Genomic DNA, 17221 nt, shown 5'->3' with positions numbered 1-17221 from the left:
TTTAAAGATGGGCTTAACACATTTAGAACATATCTAGGTAAACCCCCAAAATAATGTATTTTTGTTTTAAAATATATTGTTCTTTTTATGTCTTTTTACAGAAGTTTTCAACAAATTCGATATAAAGTGTTCATATGAATTTAAATAATCAAACACTATTATTATTCACTTAAAGCAGTGGTTCTTAACCTGGGTTAGATCGAACCCTGAGAGTTCGGTGAGTCGGGCTCAGGAGTTCGGCGGAGGTCAAAACACACCCGACTCATCGTGTAAATAAAAACTTCTCCCTATCGGCGTATTACGGATACGGCAACAGCAGAAGTCACACTGATTTGCAGGTGTGTAATTTGTTGTGAGTTTATGCACTGTGTTGGTTTTGTTGTTTGAACAAGGTGATGTTCATACATGGTTCATTTTGTGCACCAGTAAAAAAACATGGTAACACTTTAGTATGGGGAACATATTCACCATTAATTAGTTGCTTATTAACATGCAAATTAGTAACATATTGGCTCTTAAGTAGTCATTATTAAGTACTTATTAATGCCTTATTCGGCATGGCCTTATTATAACCCTAACCCTCTAACCCTGGCCCTAACCCTCTAACCTTAACCCTCACCAAATAACTCTAAATTAAGTCTTTGTTACTTAGAATATGTTCCCCATACTAAAGTGTTACCAAAAACATATAATTTTGTCTTGAATTTGAAAAAAATTTTTTTTAATTTTTCACTAAAGAAGGGTTCGGTGAATGCGCAAGTGAAACTGGTGGGGTTCGGTACCTCTAACAAGGTTAAGAACCACTGACTTAAAGGTTCTGTAACAGCTCCTTCCCTCAGGCAATAAGACTCTTGAACGCATCATAACAATCCCCTCAATTCCCCCTCAAAAAACGGATTAACTCGCTGGAATATAAAGACAATATAACATACATCCATAAACGTGGATGCATATGAAAAAGTGCAATATATTTATCTGTACAGTAATCTATTTATTTATATCTGCACCTTATTGCTCTTTTATCCTGCACTACAACAAGCTAATCCAATCCAATCCAATCCAATCCATCCATCCATCCATTTTCTACCGCTTATTCCCTTCGAGGTCACGGGGGGCCCTGGAGCCTATCTCAGCTACAATCGGGCGGAAGACGGGGTACACCCTGGACAAGTCGCCACCTCATCACAGGGCAATCCAATCAACTTTATTTATATAGCACATTTAAACAACAAAAATGTTTCCAAAGTGCTGCACAACAATATTAAAAACAATATTCAAATATTATCAACGGAATTTCGTTCTTATCTGTACTGTAAAGTTCAAATTTGAATGACGATAAAAGGAAGTCTAAATCTTATATGGTATACATTAAAGATTAAAGTTTAAAGTACCAATGATTGTCACACACACACTAGATGTGGTGAAATTTGTCCTCTGCATTTGTCCCATCCCCTTGGGGAGCAGTGGGCGCGGTCTGTCCAATTTCCTTTTACTTCAGAGTGTAGAGATTAGTTGATTAGTTATCAGTGGATAATACGGATCATAATAATACATCAATATTGTTATGATTATATTATTGGTAATGCCTCTTTCTTTTTTGCATCTCGGAACACCTCTGTTTTTAACTTTTTTAACGAAACATATTCATAACTTTCTCCTATAGTTGCCACAGATAGATAGATATTGTATTTTTTGCCTTTTTTCTGCTTAAAAAGTGAGCTTTGATGATTGTATGATGTCTGTTTTGAGTGAAGTGTTCAAAGTTAGGTTTGCCGCTATCCAGGTGGAAAGAACTATGTTACATTTTTGATAGGGAGTCTATGTGGTCTCAGACTTATTATTATTATTATTGTATTATTATTGTACTGTCATAGCGATATTCATTTTAATATTAACACTTATGTCTTTTTTTACAAGTTACATATTTAATTAAATGAACTGTCCAAACTTTACAAAAACCCCGGGATCCTCTGTGCTTGGGTCTCTGTTACAACATACCCACTTACCCCTCCACTTCGACACCGTTGATTAAGATAAAACCCTGTTGACCCGAATGGAGGCCATGTGTTGTATGGCAATAGTCATTGCAACTCAACACCAAAACGTCCATGCCTTCTGTCAAAAAGCAGCTTCTGCGTTGGTGTTGGCCATGGTCTTAATTAGTAATTAGTGACCCATTACTGCTTGCAGTTTCTCTTTATCCCAGAGGCGTTTGCGTCAATCTCTCTCCCACTCGCTCCCCTTTCCCAGTTCATCTCTAACCTGATAGACTTTGATGGCATGCTGCTTTGAAGACCTGATCAAAGACCTCAGATGAGAAAACTGTAAGCTGTTGGTGAGAAAGTAATGGGAATACTAATCTTTTTTTTTTTTTTTTTCTTTTTTACAGAAGATTAACAAGATGTACAGAGGAAATTAGAGGATGGACGAGGGCAAACACACCAATTAAACCAGGGTTATATAACTGTTTTGACACCAGAATTTGTTGTGGTATTACATTCTGGTGTGGCGTTGTTGACTGCAGGATGCAGAGACAGAATATGACATTTTATTAAACAAAACTCATGTGCTGATAGGGAGTGCACAGTAAACAAAAAGCGAGTACAGCTAGGGAGTGGATAGAAAGCTAACACTGCTGAGTAGGGTTGTAGGGTATACCGGTATTGGTATAGTACCGCGATACTAATGAATCATATTCGGTACGAGTTCGCCAACCCCTCCCCCCACCCCACCCCGCGCCCACGTCGTCATCACGTCGTGTCATTGCTGGTTTACGAGCAGACGAGCATGTTCCGCAGTGCATAATCACAGAGTACATACAAGCCATACTTGCCAACCCTCCCGTTTTTAGCGGGAGAATCCCGGTATTCAGCGCCTCTCCCGACAACCTCCCGGCAGAGATTTTCTCCCGACAAACTCCTGGTATTCAGCCGGAGCTGGAGGCCACGCCCCCTCCAGCTCAATGCGGACCTAAGTGGCGACAGCCGTTCTCACGTCCGCTTTTCCACAAATAAACAGCTTGCCTGCCCAATGACGTCATAACATCTACAACTTTTAGAGAGTAGAGTGCACAACAAGGAGAGAGAGTTCTTGGTTTCTGTTGTGGGTTTATTGTTAGGCAGTTTCATTAACGTCCTCCCAGCGCGGTACCAACACACAACAACAGCAGTCACGTTTAGTCTACCGTAAAGCAGTTTGTCTGCAGTAAACAGCAATGTTGTGACACTCTTAAACAGGACAATACTGCCATCTATTGGATAGCACTGAAATTCAAGTATTTTATTTATATGTCTAATAAAATTAAAAAAAAAAAAAAAATATATATATATATATATATATATATATATATATATATATATATATATATATATATATATATATATATATATATATATATATATATATATATATATATATGTATATATATAGCTAGAATTCACTTAAAGTGAAGTGTTTCATACATATATATATATATTATATATATATATGAAATACTTGATTTGGTGAATTCTAACTGTAAATATACTCTCTTCTTAACCACGCCCTTATCCACGCCCCCCCCCCCCCCCCCCCCGACCACGCCGCCCCCCCCACCTCCCGATATTGGAGGTCTCAAGGTACCAGACACAGTGTGTGGACAGAAAAGGGAGAACTGACACATTTTTGGCTTAAAAACTAACTATAAAGGTGAATTTATAACACTGAAACGCCCACTGGAAGAGGTGCTTTAAGACATGGCTAGCTAGCTAGCGGCTAAAGTTCAGCCGCAGTCGGCAGTGTTTTAGCTACTTCTAAATCACTAATCCTCGCCTCAATGGCGACAAATAAAGTACGTTTCTTACAAGTATCCTCCCTGCAGGACGAGGAATAGCTAAACATGCTTCACTACACACCGTAGCTCACCGGCGTCACAATGTAAACAAACGCCATGGGTGGATCTACACCTGACATCCACTGTAATGATACCAAGTACAGGAGCGTATCTTGTCGATACTACTATGATTATGTCGATATTTTTTGTCATCACAGCATCTTTATATTATGTTTATAAACTCAGGATATGTCCCTGGACACATGAGGACTTTGAATATGACCAATGTATGAACCTGTATTGGAATGATACCCAAATGTGTGGTATCATCCAAAACTCATATAAAGTATCAAACAACAGCAGAATAAATGATTATTACATTTTAACAGAAGTATAGATAGAACATGTTAAAAGAGAAAGTAAGCAGATATTAACAGTAAATGAACAAGTAGATTAATAATTCATTTTATACCATTTGTCCTAAATAATTTTAACAAAATAATAGAATGGAAAATTGTCATGTCTGTGTGATCATGTTTTGTTTTAGTTATGTTCGGTTTTGTTTTTGGACTCTTTGTGCACTCTTGTTTGTTTTGTCACCATAGCAACCCATTAGTGTTCACCTGTCCTCATGTCACGCACCTGTCTCACGCTTTGCACTCGCACACCTGTCACTAATCATGTCACTGCTATTTAAGCCTGTCTGTTTCTGTTGATCCTCCTGGAGACATTATCCTATCTATCCATACTACCTCTGCTACCCATGAGATTCCTGTTTACTATAATTCCTGCTTCATGCCATGCCACAGTAAGTGTTTTTGTTTCGTGTTCATAGTTAATTGCCTTTGTGCTAGTCTTTTGGTTTCATTTGTCAAGTTTGTTCTCCGCCATTGTGCTTTTGTTTGCTTCTTTTTGTTAGTGTAAAAAAAAAAAATTACTTACCTTCACGCCTTGCCCGCACCAACTTTCCCTTGCATTCCGGGAAAACACAACACCCCAAAGTCCACGTTTTGACAGAAAATGACATAATATGTTACTGCATATGTCAGCAGCTAAATTAGGAGCCCTTGTTTGCTTACTTACTAATAAAAGACAAGTTGTCTTGTATGTTCACTATTTTATTTAAGGACAAACTTGCAATAAGAAACATATGTATAATGTACCGTAAGATTTTTTTGTTAAAATAAAGCCAATAATGCAATTTTTTGTGGTCCCCTTTGTTTAGAAAAGTACCGAAAAGTATCTCAATAATTTTGGAACCGGTACCAAAATATTAGTATCGGTACAACACTAGTGCTGAGTCACGCAGTCACAAAACAAAGAGGCAAAGCAGAGTTAAAAGCAATGGTAAAGAAGTGGGGCCTGATTGTTAATCAGGGACAGGATTGATTGATTGATTGATTGATTGAGACTTTTATCAGTAGATTGCACAGTACAGTACATATTCTGTACAATTGACCACTAAATGGTAACACCCGAATACGTTTTTCAACTTGTTTAAGTCAGGGTCCACGTTAATCAATTCATGGTGCAGGAGAGGAAGAATAGTGGAAAAAACAGTCATACAGGAAATTGAAACGGCAATAAAAATGCTGGACAGGAAATAAAACGAAATACAGAAAGAGTAAAATTAGAAAACAAAGTCCAAACATGTGATTTTTTATTTGTTTTAAGTTTTATTTAGCCATTATTTAACCTGGTAAAATCCCATTGAGATCCAAGGGAGACCTGGGCAAGAGGGCAACAGCAAGGTTACATTAAAAACGGTAAACAACACATAAAAAATTATGACAAATCGTATTTAATACAAACCAAATTAAATTATTAGTTCTACCTGATGCTATAGCATTGTTAACGCAGAGTGGCATCCTCCAAAGAGTTTGTATAGCTTGTAGTATCATCCAGAACATGGGCAACAGGCCACAGATGTAAGAGAGTGGAAATGGTTCCACACAGCCAATGATGTGAGGTCCAATCAAGTGCAACGCTAAACATGTGAAGAAAAAAACATGAGCAACCCTGCATCTCACCAACATCAACTACAGTGCCCAGTATAAAGTTGTGTTTTTACCGCCATGCCAGCCCTTTTTACTTTACCTGTTGTGTTGCACGCTCCCTGTGTGCCAGGTGAGAACAAAGCAGAGGAGTGAATTAAAGGAATCACTGAGGCTCAAATGGCAGGAGGTGAAAGGTGAATGAACAGAGAGCAGCACCAAACAATACACCACTGCTGCTACTGTCGCTCTGCCAAACCACTCGACTGTGAGGACAGGGAAAGTGTGTCTGTGAGGTGTGATGTCAACACCATTTTTTTTCCTGAGTGCATTTTTTTTTTTTTTGGTTGTTGTTTTCCCTCACATGTTTTATTTACAAAGATAATTATTTTTAGTTAGATTGTCAGAGCCCAATTAAAAAAAAAACATGTTTTTTTTTTTAAATTTGCATTTGAAAAAAATATCCGCGTTGATTTCCGTTCACTGAGACAAACATAGCACATTTTGGAGGTTTGAAACTTGATGTCAGTAGACATGGGTCTTTTACAGGAGTCTACTGCTGAATGGGGCCTGAGAAGTAATCGTTTCCCAGCATGCCTTGTTGTCTTTACAATTAGGACGTTTGACGGTGTTATAATGCATCTTTAATGTGCTGTTTTAAACGGACAGGGTTTAATAGGTAAAGTGGTGTCGCTTTTAGTCCCTTACAATTAAATTATTGCTACTTTTGGTGGTAATCTGACACCTTTAATAGGAATAGTGGGTGCAATGCTTTCTATTAATACCACTGGGTGTTAGTCTACTAATGTTGTCTTGATTACATAACAATGTACAGTCTTGGTCAAAAGTTTACATACACTTTTAAACAGGGACGTGCACATGATTATAGAGGGGCTGGGGCTCAAAGTCAGAAAAGGGCAGGATTTTTTTTTGGTCCTTTACACAATATGGAAATGAATGTAAAATTAAATTTGCTAATAGGAAGCTAACTACTTAGCTGTGTGTCCTTTGTAGGTAACAGTGATTGCCATTTCTTTTGTGTCAACAAATTATGGTCATAATGAGTTAATTCACATTATCATAGGCTTGGAAGACATGAAAAGCAACAAAACACTGGTTTATTATTAGGCTATTTATTGTTAAAGATAAGCACTTTAATATTGAACATGCACTTGAAAAAAAATACAAAAATAAATACCCAAATGGAAAAAACTTCAATGTGAAAATCTGTCCTTCTTCCCTTAACTTGATGAAAACACCATCAAGTTGTAACTTATGGTCTTTCCCACTTAATGCTCAGACTAAACAACTGAAACGCAATACAGGGCCAAAAATATTGACCAGGGGCCAGTAGAGAGCTGTATCCTTTCTTTTTTTGGCATTGTGCTGCAGGCACAATCAACATGAATCAAGTTTAAATACAGATGGTAATATTCCTAACAGATAACCTACATCTTATATCCCCAGAATGCTGAAATTATTATTATTATTAATAATAATAATAATAATTATTATTATTAATAATAATAATAACTATTATTATTATTATTATTATTATTATTATTATCATTATCATTATTATTATTATTATTTTTATTATTATCGTTATTATTAATATTATTATTTTGTTAACCCACACAGTAATAGCAAAGTCACAATAAACTTTATATCTAAAACTCTACTGTGAGAAAAATGTGATCCGCCGTAAACACAGTGCATTTTATTTTGAAAATTAACCCGGTGTTTTATTTTGTATTTTGCTCACTACTTCCTGTCCCGCACGATCCGCTCTGCTCTGTGCGGAATTGATGTACCGTGCTCAATTGATGCGCCGTTGTCATGTCTGTGTTGATCTTGTTTTTGTTTTGCTTGGTTTTTGGACACTTTTTAGTTCCTTGTTTCACTTCCTGGTTTTGTTTGTCACCATAGCAACCATTAGTTTCACCTGTTCCACGTTTGGACTCACACACACCTGTCTCACGTTTTCACATTGTCATGTCACGCACCTGTTCACAGTTAGTCACGCACCTGTTTTCACTTATCATGTCACTATATAGGCTTTTCTGTTTCTGTTGTTCGTCCTGGCGACATCACACAATAATGCCATGTTCACAGTTCCTTGTCACGTAAGTTTTTGTTTAATGTTCATAGTTCTCCGCCATTGTGCGCGCCTTTTGTTTTGTCATAGTCAAGTTTTTTCCTCTGCGGTGAGCGCTTTTTGTTTGTACCTTTTTTGAGTTTTGATAGTGTAGAATAAAATCATGTTTTTACCTCCACGCCATGTTTGCTTCAGTTCGTTTGCATCTGGGGAGAGCAAACCACGCCAGAGACCAAGTCGTGTCAGTATGTCGCCAGCAAAAAGCTATCCCGCAAACGACTGGAAATCGATGGAGGAAGGAAAGTGGGAGGCACTAGGAGCCATGGCGGATCAAGACCTCATGTGGGGTCCAAGCGGAAAACTTATTCCGATAAGCTCCGTGTGGCCCGACGACATTGGCGCGTCGCTCCATTCCCGGAAGCGCCGGCAAAAGCGGAAGCCATCAGGAAGAGCTTCCCCGAGCCGGCAGGACGCGTCACTCCCGCAAGCTCCTCCCACTCCGGGCGGAAGCAGGCTGCTGCCAGCCCCGCTGCTCCAGGATGACGTCACGCCATCACCAGAGGATGACATCACAGCTAAAGATTTTTTTTCTTTGAACTCTTTTACTTTCGATCACCTGCCCTCAACAAAGGACTCTGTTTCTATGATCAAACATTATCAGAACATGATTTTGGACATTAGAGCAAGTCCCTCACAGTCACCCAGATTTCATGCCCCGCCCCCCAGGACTCAAGCCACGCCCAAGTCACACTTTTTTTTTTCACCCACAAGATCCCAGGTACAAGAAGAAAGACATTTTGGACAATTTAGAGGGGAGGATTCTGCCCTCCTCCTGAACCCCCTCCGCCCACCCCAAAAGACTATTCCAGACCGCGGGGAGCGCGTCTGGGATCCGCTCCTTGAGGGGGGGGCTAGGGCTGGGAATTGTTCAGGTGGGGTGGGTCAGCATCGCCACGCCAAGCCACAGCCTCCAGCACGACCACCACCACCTGTCTTTCGACCTGCCAAGCCACAGCCACCAGCACGACCCCCACCACCAGTCTTTCGTCACGCCAAGACACAGCTTCCAGCACGACCCCCACCACCTGTCTTTCGACCTGCCAAGCCACAGCCACCAGCACGGCCGCCACCACCAGTTTTTCGACCATCCCAAGATCCACCTGCTCCACGCCCAGCTCCACGCCAAGCGCCGCCAGTACCTGCTCCACGCCAAGCGCCGCCAGTACCTGCTCCACGCCAAGCGCCGCCAGTACCTGCTCCATGCCAAGCGCCGCCAGTACCTGCTCCACGACGCCAAGTGCCGCCAGTACCTGCTCCACGACGCCAAGTGCCGCCCGTCGCAGCTTCACGACGCCAAGTGCCGCCAGTCGCAGCTTCACGACGCCAAGTGCCGCCAGTCGCAGCTTCACGACGCCAAGTGCCGCCAGTCGCAGCTTCACGACGCCAAGTGCCGCCAGTCGCAGCTTCACGACGCCGCCAAGTGCCGCCCGTGGCTGCCCCACGCCAAGACCAAGACCCGCCAAGTGACCAAGACCAAGAACCGCCAAGTGACCAAGAACCGCCAAGTGACCAAGACCAAGACCCGCCAAGTGACCAAGACCAAGACCCGCCAAGTGACCAAGACCAAGACCAAGTCCAAGCACCGCCACGCCAAGACCAACCTCGCCAAGACCAACCACGCCAAGACCAACCACGCCAAGTCCAAGACCAAGACCAACCATGCCAAGACCAAGACCATGACCCACGCTGCCAAGACCAAGACCGCCAAGGCCAAGACCACCCATGCCAAGACAAAGACCCGTCACGCCAAGCTTCGCCGCCTGACGCGCCACGCCAAGCTTCGCCGCCTGCCATGATGACGACACGCCTGCCTCCTCGTCTGCCACGAAGGTGGCCACTGCCTGGTCGTCCGCCACGCCAAGTGCGCCCACCTCCTCATCGGCCATGGATATGGCCATTCCCGGGTCGCCCACCTCGTCAGGTACAGCGGCGGTCTACGCGTCGCCGCCACCTGATCCTGCCTCGGTGGATTCGGGGCCACTTGGCCTGGCGACCCACCGCCATGTCCCCCTCCCGCCCTCCCATGACTCTTGATCCTGTTTTGTGTTTTGTTTTTTGGACATCTGGGATCTGTCCGTAAGGGGGGGGCTCTGTCATGTCTGTGTTGATCTTGTTTTTGTTTTGCTTGGTTTTTGGACACTTTTTAGTTCCTTGTTTCACTTCCTGGTTTTGTTTGTCACCATAGCAACCATTAGTTTCACCTGTTCCACGTTTGGACTCACACACACCTGTCTCACGTTTTCACATTGTCATGTCACGCACCTGTTCACAGTTAGTCACGCACCTGTTTTCACTTATCATGTCACTATATAGGCTTTTCTGTTTCTGTTGTTCGTCCTGGCGACATCACACAATAATGCCATGTTCACAGTTCCTTGTCACGTAAGTTTTTGTTTAATGTTCATAGTTCTCCGCCATTGTGCGCGCCTTTTGTTTTGTCATAGTCAAGTTTTTTCCTCTGCGGTGAGCGCTTTTTGTTTGTACCTTTTTTGAGTTTTGATAGTGTAGAATAAAATCATGTTTTTACCTCCACGCCATGTTTGCTTCAGTTCGTTTGCATCTGGGGAGAGCAAACCACGCCAGAGACCAAGTCGTGTCAGCCGTGCTCTGACGTCCGGCAAAAACAGAAGCTGACACATAGAATAATACAGCTTTTTTCTGCAATATTACCCATATTAGTTGCTGAATAAGTGGACGGCGACTAGACCATAACTCACAGGTTCAAGTTGCTCCACTGTCACGTCTCAGGGGCGCAGTAACTTGGCTCTCTCTCCTCTCACTTACTCACACTCGCCCTCTCTCTCTCTCTCTGGCGGAACGGCAGGCTCAAACAACCCGGTATTACAAGAAAACGTGGAGTTTTTGTAACGCTGTTTTTTTTTACATCTCTGACAGGAATTTATTAATGTTGTTTAAAGGAAAAAAAAACAAAAAACACACACACACAGGCAGAGGGCACTTTTTAAGACGAGGCAAAAAAGGGCAGGGGCTCGAGCACCCATAGGGCCCTATGTGTGCACGTGCCTGCTTGTAAAGAACATAATGTCATGGTTGTCTTGAGTTTCCAATAGTTTTTACAACTGTTATTTTTTTGTGATAGAGTGATTGGAGCACATACTTGTTGGTCACAAAAAACATTCATGAAGTTTGGTTCTTTTATGAATTTATTACGGGTCTACTGAAAATGTGACCCAATCTGCTGGGTCAAAAGTATACATACAGCAATGTTAATATTTGGTTACATGTCCCTTGACAAGTTTCACTGCAATACGGCGCTTTTGGTAGCCATCCACAAGCTTCTGGCAAGCTTCTGGTTGAATTTTTGACCACTCCTCTTGACAAAATTGGTGCAGTTCAGCTAAATCTGTTGGTTTTCTGACAAGGACTTTTTTCTTCAGCATTGTCCACACGTTTAAGTCAGGACTTTGAGAAGGCCATTCTATAACCTTAATTCTAGCCTGATTTAGCCATTCCTTTACCACTTTTGACGTGTGTTTGGGGTCATTGTCCTGTTGGAACACCCAACTGCGCCCCAGACCCTGATGATTTTAGGTTGACCTGAGGAATTTAGAGGTAATCCTCCTTTTTCATTGTCCCATTTACTCTCTGTAAAGCACCAGTTCCATTGGCAGCAAAACAGGCCCAGAGCATAATACTACCACCACCATGCTTGACGGTAGTCATGGTGTTCCTGGGATTAAAGGCCTCACCTTTTCTCCTCCAAACATATTGCTGGGTATTGTGGCCAAACAGCTCAATTGTTGTTTCATCTGACCTCACATGGATAAAGATAAGATCTTCTGGAGGAAAGTTATGTGGTCAGATGAAACAAAAATTGAGCTGTTTGGCCACAATACGACAATACGACTGTAAATGCAATGGGGAAGCTACATACAATTTGGGTTCTTATTTGCCATTGACTCCTGAGATTTAGATGTATGACTACCTGTTTATGGTAATGGATTAATGAAGCAGACTATGTTTATATCCTGTCAAAGTGAATCTATGTCAAATGTGTTTCCGTAATTTTTTCGTGATTTTCATGTTTCTTTGTCATCAGTCGCTACACTTTTGAGCTCAACTAAACAAAGAACGCTGCTTTTGTCTGCAGAAATCATCATCCTGTTTAATTTTGAAGGCAAATTAGGAGCATACAGCCGAGCTTCTCTTTTCCCAACAGTAACAATGCTTCTTTGTCAGCCGATTTGGCAGAGTTTTAGTCCTTGCCAAAAACAAAATGTGGCATTTAAACCATTAGTCCACCCACCCATCTGCCCATTCTTGTGAAATGTTAAAAAATGTGAATATTAACGTTTTTACACTGTTGTGTATTTTACACAATGGCTATTGAAAACCTTTTTTTTTTTTTTTTTACATTTTATTGAGTATCCCCATTAGCTACCAGAATTGTCAATCAATCATAGAGTTCTACTAAAGACCCAATTAGTAGACCCAAAGACACTGTTTTAGCAGTGATGTCACAACATATCACTTGTATCAACTTTGTTTTATTAGCCGAGTCCAGAAAATCCAATCCAATCCAATCCACTTTATTTATATAGCACATTTAAACAACAAAATGTTTCCAAAGTGCTACACAACAATATTAAAAACAATATTCAAATATTATCCTTAGCTCCACCAATGACTGTATGAAAACAAGAAATAAATACATATAAAACAATATAAAATACATTTGATTAAAAATGATTTTAAAGGGTAAAACCAATTAAAACAGTCGATAGAAAATTTTAAAAACACAGAGGACAACAGAGGACCACACAACTCACGTAGTGTTAAAAGCCAGAGAATAAAAGTGGGTCTTAAGACGAGACTTAAAACAATCCACTGTGGGGGCAGTTCGAACATGGAGGGGCAGAGTGTTCCAGAGTTTAGGGCCGACCACAGAGAAGGCCCTGTCTCCCTTGGTTTTAAGTCTGGTCTTGGGCACTACGAGCTGGAGCTGGCTCTCGGACCTCAGAGCGCGCGCAGGATTGTAAATTTGGATGAGGTCCGAGATATACTGAGGTGCCAGTCCATGTAAAGCTTTAAAAACAAACATCAAGGTTTTAAAATCAATTCTAAGATGAACAGGGAGCCAGTGCAAATTCTCAAGAATTAGGGTTATATGCAAGAAAACCTTGAATAAATAGCGCAAACTGGTGATCAAAACAAAGGTTCTGAAATTGGCCTAACTCAGAGATTCTCAAACAATGGTAGGTATGCACCAAATAATTACTTGATTAAAGTACAGTGTTTTATTGTTTTATATTCAAGCACAATGTTACTGTTAAAACTGTGTGTAATGTTACAGTGGAAAAATTATTAAATATACTCTTTAAATAAAGCATCTGCATTGTTTTCAATGTGTACTTAAGCCTACTATGCTACTGCATTTTAATGTTGGTCATTATGGTGGTAATTGGAAAGCCAATGTTACAAAAAAGTTTGAGAACCACTGCTCTACTGATTCACGCAGGTCAAAAATATTTTTAAACCGTCAATGAGCCAATGACTTTGGCAGATTTTTATATAAAATACCAACACATTGCTTCAATGTCATCTATAAATAAACTTGCTTTGCCTTGCCTTGCCTTTGATGTTGCTACTACTGTTACAATGTGAGAAATGACTACTGTTTCTCAACAAATGACATTGTTAAAATGCACACGTGCATCGGCACTTTTGTAAATGTTTAAGCACTACTGCATGCACGGCAACACTCATTTGTGCAACTTATCCCCCCCAAAATGAATACTTAATGGTGGCACAAAATAAATCAGCCAAAACTAACAAGACTTCTATAATTTTAATTCGTTTTAAGTCATGGTCAGTCAAAATATTCTTGGTAGGAATAACCATAAAAGAAGAAACAACTGATAACAGATTAAACAAAGAAAAACATTTTCAAAGTATGTTCTGATCTGATTAAACTTGACTGGCACTGTACCTGTAACTCAATATACAATGCAAGATTAATTTAATGCATTATGAAATTAATAAATAAAGGACAATAGCGTCGAGATGACTATCATTTCAGTGACAAGTTCCCTTTATTTTTTCTTTTACTTCTAAAAATAAATCTGGTAGTCATTTCCCATAATATCAATTAATTTTTGAGTAATGGGTAGATAACTAACAGTACTTGGGATGCCCCATTTCCATCGCCAGACACACAGCTTCTTGGTGTGACCTCATCTACAGAACTGGAGCCCGTTTCCCCACATAGACCGTGTGGATAAAGGCATATAAAACTATTATTTTGATCATTTAATTACAAGTTTTTGTTGACCTGTTCCATAACTACTTCAAAACTGATTTGGTTAACATTATGAGCAAAAAAGAAAGAACACGGAAATATTATGTGATAATGGATTTTGCACAAGGTAAACATCATTAGAAAAGGTTGCAAAATAGAATAATAGAGGCTTACCTTTTATCTTTCCACTCATTTATGCCCGATGGGTCTACTCTTTTTCGCTGTTATTCTGCAGGTTCTGGCTAAATTTGTCTGCCTCAAGAGTGCGTCTAATTTTGGAGATGGCATTTGGTGTGAGTATTTAGATTTTTTTCCATCCAAACCCCAAACAAAACCCTTTTTCTTCGAAGTCAGAATCATTAAAAGGATCGCTGCAAATTACACTCCTCTCGCTTTTTTGCACAAGTCAATGTGACTGGAACGATCCATACTCCTCATCTTCCCATCATTGATGTGAAAATTCCTTCAAATTCTGCTCATAAATAACATGGAGAAATAACACATACTTTGCGATATGAAATTACCTCCAGTCTTCTATGCTTGACAAAATGTGATGCAAGTCTGCCCACATTTTGGAGCTGTAAGTGGACGTTCCAAAATATTCTAAAACTCGTTAGAAAACATTACTGTGTCTAATTTGGGAGATAATTTTACCTGTCAACATTGTTTTTAGGTCCATAACTGTGAAATAAATGCCAATGTTGTGAGTATTAGAGGGGCTCTTTAATAATTAAATTTGAATGGACATTATTTTCTCATTATAAAAAAACACTATTAAGTTTGGTCAAGACTCAAACCCCAGGATGCCACTTGCCGATGATGTATTTGTTCTCATACGATTGGAGCGCATCCGTCTCAAGCACTTGTCATTTTCCTCGTAGACAGTGGAGGGAAGGATGCACAGAAAGGGGCTCAGCAAGGTGGCAAATGGAATGTGCCGCCCAAAACAGGTGGGCTGCAGGAGGGAGTGGAGGAGGAGTCACTGGATACAAGGCAGATGGCACTTTGTGCATTACTGGAGAATGCACAGGAAGCCTCAACACTGTCCTGTCCATCAAACCGGACAGGACCTCAAGCAGTGCATCACAAGGCTTGGATGTAGAGCACAGGGAAGCACCGAAGGCTTACTGGCTGATGGTCAACTGGATGCAGGCTCACTGGCTGAAAGCTTGTCCAGCTGTCTGGTTAAACAGACTGCCAGGCTAGCTATTCATTGTTCTGCATGTAAATTTGTTCCGGCACGACATGCCTCATTTTAAAACATGAGGAACATTTCAAAATATAAATCAGTATTTGATTTAGGAACACTGTTTAATTCTGTTAAATCTTAATTAGAAACTTTTAGGTCTTCAAAAAAAAGGAACACATAAAGATGAGGCTAAATTGAATCATGTATCATTTGTACATTGTTTTTTTTCATTTGAAATCCAACACGCACGCAAAATCATGTATATGGAAACATGTGTTTCCTGTTGCACTCAAAGAACAATTTTAGAAGGTTAAAATAGAAATGAAAGGGCGTTAAACACATTGGTTGTTTTGTTGTTGCACTCAAATAACTTTTTACAATTTTCCATACTACATATAGTCTGCCATAATCACGGATTAGATTACAATATAATACAACTTTATTAACATCATATTAAATGCTTCATGATTTATGGTTGTCAATCCTGGTATGTGCATTATTAGTAAGTACTAAAAACAAAATTATTGATAAATGTACCAGGTAAAACACATCTGTTAAAAATAAAACACAAATTGTATCAATTTGTTACCAAATTCAGTCATTTTACTAGCACTAGTTGACGTTAGATGGGCGGTCCTAACTCCGGTAATATTTGGCATCAAGCTGTGTGCGTGTCTATGTATTGTCATGTCTGTTGATCATGTTTTTGTTTGGCCATGTGCTGTTTGGTTTTTGGACACTCAGTTCCTGCTTTTTCACTCCCTTGTTTTGTCACCATAGCAACCATTAGTTTCACCTGTTTCACATTTTGAGTCACGCACCTGTTGTCACTAATCATGTCACCATTATTTAAGCTTGCAGTTGCCAGGCAGTCGGCCTGGCGACATTACCCCTGTTTATCTGATGATACCCATGCTACTCATGTTACCTGATATCTTTCTGGTCACAGTAAGTGTTTATTTGTTTCATGTCCATAGTTTTGCCTCTGTGTTAGTTCTTTTGTTTCCATAGCCAAGTTTGTTCTCCGCCTTGTGCGCGCCTTTTGTTTGTACCTTTTTTGTAGTTTATAGTAATAATTAAACATGTATCTACCTTGATCCGATGTCCAGTCCAGTTCGTTTGCATCTTGGGAAAGCAATCCTCGCAGGAAACTGTGCCAAAGTCCATGTCTTGACACGTATCTACATGTTATGTATGTTTTGTATCTACATGTGCACAACAGAGGAGCTGGTTAACCTATGAGCGTACAGTATGTGTGTTTGCGAGAATGTCAACGTGTTGGCTGAGTGACGTTAGTGAGTGAGTGGGCAAGTGCAGAGAGAGAGGAGCGCGCGCACTGCGCAGTAAAGTGATGAATGGGTGTCCTGCAAAACTAATAATAAAGTAACCAGATTGTCACAAATAGGCGGCCTCAAATTCTGACCGGAAAGGGGATCTTAGCGGATCCATTGCGGGGTAGAGTGAACAGAAGGAAACGTCTCCCCTGCGCTCCTCTACTACGGTCTGCACCGGAGCGAACAACAGGACAGGTGTAACGACTACATTATTACCTGTCACTCTTTACAACTCCTTGTGCAGATCTGAATGCTTATTATTTAAATGTTTACCTAACTTTGAAGCAACGGGGTAATACTTATCACCACATTTGACGAGGCATGCTTTAAAGCAACACTTGAAGCGCGGTGCATCTTTGTTTAAAGCCTCACCTTTATCGTTGGTTTTGAAGCCCAAATACCTTCATATTGCGCTTGACACACACTCTTTATTAACCAGTAGAATTATTGTTTTTTGCCATTCTTCCCCACCTCAA

Source organism: Entelurus aequoreus, linkage group LG04, assembly GCF_033978785.1.
Source record: "Entelurus aequoreus isolate RoL-2023_Sb linkage group LG04, RoL_Eaeq_v1.1, whole genome shotgun sequence".
Taxonomy (NCBI): Eukaryota; Metazoa; Chordata; class Actinopteri; order Syngnathiformes; family Syngnathidae; genus Entelurus; species Entelurus aequoreus.
The sequence above is the reverse complement of the archived record's forward strand: the minus strand, read 5'-3'. Positions refer to the sequence as shown.